At 43.7% G+C, this 4,063-nt stretch overlaps 1 pseudogene; it reads right to left on the bottom strand.

The window, feature by feature from the left end:
• Positions 1–1,152: 1,152 nt before the first annotated feature.
• Positions 1,153–3,702, bottom strand: LOC127421034 (uncharacterized; annotated as a pseudogene).
• Positions 3,703–4,063: the final 361 nt, after the last annotated feature.

Here is a 4,063-nt window from a genome sequence, read left to right as displayed (position 1 = left end):
ATACAACTGCCACATTCATTCACCAGGTCTAGCACAAATTGGATCGCCCGCATGAATACACATATGCATCAAATCTGTCCACTCATTTGATATGCCTCTTACAACAGACATTTGCTTCTTGAGGTTTGTTAAACGTTTGGGATAAACACCACATTCGTTTACAGCAACAGGAACATCAACACAGTCATTAATGACTTTGTACATTAAGCTGATCATCTCACATCTAATACAACGTTTAAGTAGACACTTTGCTAGTCCTGTCGGACAGCATGTTTTCCCCATTTCAGTATCACACACAGGCAACTTGTGCGGAGCCTTTCCAGTTGTCCACGGCATCATAGATAATCTGTTCGCTGCTGACATCCACAACTTTCTCTCTGACTTCACGAAGCTTTTATACAATGTAAACTTCGTCACGCAGTTCATGCATAATAGTGTCCACCGTCCCCTGAATCCTCTGAGGGTGAATCCTCAAACTACACTGGCTCAATGCTTGAGCTATGATGTGTTTAAGTCCAGGTTTAACCAGATTATGAGACAGTTCCTCAAAGTACGCTTCAAAGAAATAAGCGTCAGGTTCAAACAAGCAGGAATGTCTAATCTGACTCGGATGGTCCACCTCACAGCCCAAACAGAGTTCTTTCAGCTTTTTGTTGATGAGATGTTCCAGAAGGACCACAACAGTCGCTTTTATGATTTTGAAGCCGTCAGAGCAGATACAACTGTCTGTGTCATCAATCCCAGCATAGGCCGCAGCTCCAGCTATTGCTCCAGCATTGCCGTACGGCTTTGTAAGGAAGGTTAGGTTGTGATACCCCAGATCCTTGCAAAATGTATCCAACCAGTTGTTGTCACAAGTTTGTGGGTGGGGCTCCAGCGGTGTTTCATTGTCATCAGGCATTGCTGGTGTAGTCTCAGGAGTGTTGGTGTAGCAGTAGACAGTCATAGATTCCTGAGACATGGTGAATGTATGTAGCGAATGTACTGAACTGCTGGAGTTTTTAATGGCTGTAATATGGGGGCGGACTTAAGAGGCGGTCTTTGGGTTTGTTGACGCCCTACTCAGGGTGAAACAATATCGTCTTTACAGAACTGTAGCGATCATACATGTCACACCATCTAAACATCTTGTCAATACAGGTAAAAATGTCATCAAGCATACGAACATCTTTCCGCTGAAACAAAAATTTCATGTCATAGTACATGTGATGCTCAGACTCAGGAATAGGCCATGCACTTTCGAGGAGCTTTGTCTTGTCGTTGCAGCAAAAAATATAAGATATGGCGTCCCACTCACCGATGTACAGAAGCTCATCGCCACAGTCATTAAAATCTCTCCAAATGTAATTGTAAAACATAAACCAGTCTTTGGCAGGGAAAATCAGGCAGGGTTCCTGTGATGTAAAATCAGCTCCAATATCCACAGCATAGAGTTTCACAGTCTGCATCACCTTGTCAAACACATATCTTCCTACACGATTACCAGACAATGAGAAATCACGTTTCGCAAAATCCACATCTTCATGAAGAAACTTTGTCAAACTAACATTTTGTTTTTCCTTAGCGCAAAAGTCAGTTCCTCTCTCATTTCAACAGGTCCTCTTGTTGGTGAGATACACATCACTCTTCTAGGGATTTTAGGAGTTCTCGGAGCAGCCATTGTAGCAGAAAGTTGCAGAGTGTCTTCTGTGTTTTAACTACGGCATCTTAAACCATTATGTAAACAACAAATTCAGGATGTAGGTAGTGATGAAGGTGTGAAAAGCATACCAGGAAGGAACAATGGTGAGAGGTATGACATCATTAACATAAACACACCATAAACAATCACTGACATCCGCTGACTGGCCAACACATCCCTGGAAGATCATGTCCAAACATGTTCTTTAACATGTCCGGACTATCTTCTATCTGTCAATCACGGGTGACAGGGGGGTCATAAATCACATGTCATAAATCAATCAATTTGATATTTTGACACATAGTTAATATATTCTTGGAAACTTTTATAATTGGAGTCAGATAAAATAAACGGGGATCATGAATAATATAGTTATTTAATTGGAACGAAATAACTTAAACTTAATGCGCACGATAAGAGAGAATGCGCAGGAGACCTTCAGCCACTCCATTGGATACCATCCTTGGGCCATTGGGTGGCCTCCCCCTTACACCGTGCTGGTAAATCCATGCCTTAAATCTTCCTGGGAGGCCTGTCTTGACCACTTCACTCAGCCACCCATCCAACTCCTCACATGTGCTCTTGACTGATGTTACATCCTTAAGGCTACTGTTTATAACCTTCCCCAAGCTCTTGACTGGTTTCTCAGAGACTGTAGGAATCAGTGTATCTGCGATGGAGAACCAAAATCTGTCCATGACTCTACTTTTTTCAGCACCAAGGATCTTGATTCATCAGGCTGCCCCTTCAGGATCCATCTAGCTCCAGGCACTGACTCAGTGGTCACTGTTATATCATCCATAAATGCCCGGATTGGTGGCTGATGAATCCCTGTCCTGGACTTGGGGCCCCTGCACTGCGGCTCCACTGATTTCACCAACATATTCATCGTCAGAGCAAACAGCTTCACTGATATGGTGCAGCCTGTTATAATGCCATCCTCCAGTCTGTGCCAGTCTGATGTTGATGATCCTGCTGAGACTCTCAGGCTGAAATCACTGTAATAATCCTGTATCAGGTCTTTCATCTTTGCTGGAACATGATGTCTCTCCAGAGTCTCCTGGACAATCTTGTGTGGCATAGCACCATATGCGTTGACCAGGTCTAACCACAGCACCGTCAGGTCCTCTTTGTTCTCCTTGGCATCACAGAGAAACTGTGTGACAACTCTAGTGTGCTCTAAACAACCTGGTACACCAGGAATACCACCTTTCTGCACTGAGGTATCGATGTATTGGTTCTTGAGGAAGAAAGCAGTAAGTCTTTTTGCCACATCACTGAATAAAATCTTTCCTTCCACACTGAGCAAAGAAATTATCCTGAACTGACTTATGTCTTTGGAGTCCTCATCTTTAGGAATCCATACATCTTCTGCAGATCTCCATTGCTGTGCTGCCCTGCCTCTTCTCCAGTTGACCTGAATGATCTTACAGAGCCATCGTAGCAACTTTGGGCAATGTTTGTAAACCTTATAGGTTGTACCATTTGGTCCTGGCGCTGAACTTTACCTGGCTTTCCTCACCACATCCTGGATCTCCTTCAAGAGAGGCTCTCTCAGGTTGAATGATTTAACTGGCTCTGGTGGTGTAATCACAGCTTCGCATTGCCCACTTCCTAGCTTTTTCCCTTCTTCTCATACGATGTTGTTCGGCTCTGTGTAAAGTTAGTAGCCTCTTTCTGAGAAGAGCTCTTAGTTCTGCAAGTGGTACTTGTTCCTCCTCCCTTGCAACCTTGTGTTATTTCTTTAATGCTTTCAATTCCTTCCTGATGTTGTGGATTTTAACAGCCCTCTCATTCTTCAAGTATGGTTGCTTGCTTCCTCCCTCCTTTAGACCACACCTCTCAGCTGCTATGCTCACATTGATGGTTGTAAAAGTGTTCAGCCTCCTCTCTGCATCCCTTTTTGCTGTTGTTTCCAGCACCATGTCCACTTCCTTGTCAAACTTCTGCCCCTCAGCTGTCTTGCTGGCTTGAGGCCATCTGATCCATCTTGCCTGCATGACTGGAGGGTCTGTTTGCATCACATGGAGGCTCTGAGCTTTGATTAGATTTGTATTTGTATCTGTTTCTGTTACTTTTTCAAGATGGTGCTTGAGTGTGCTTATCCTAAAAATGTTAGATTACATCCACGGCCATCATCGCAAGTGGAAAGATTCATTTTTCACATATTTCTTATCAATGATCCTGAGAAACTGAAGCTATGACTGCTTGCTGTTCACTGGGATATCAAAACACCCATTGAGTCACTCAAAAAATTGAGGGTGTGCAGTAAACGTTTTTCCCCTGCCGATTTCGGACGAGCCAAGGGATCTGACGATATCGACATTCCAACACGCTTACATAATGCGAGAGGCAGTTTGATCTCCATCCTTGTGAACGTGC

This window comes from Myxocyprinus asiaticus, chromosome 30 (genome assembly GCF_019703515.2).
Source record: "Myxocyprinus asiaticus isolate MX2 ecotype Aquarium Trade chromosome 30, UBuf_Myxa_2, whole genome shotgun sequence".
Taxonomy (NCBI): domain Eukaryota; kingdom Metazoa; phylum Chordata; class Actinopteri; order Cypriniformes; family Catostomidae; genus Myxocyprinus; species Myxocyprinus asiaticus.
The sequence above is the reverse complement of the archived record's forward strand: the minus strand, read 5'-3'. Positions and strand labels throughout refer to the sequence as shown.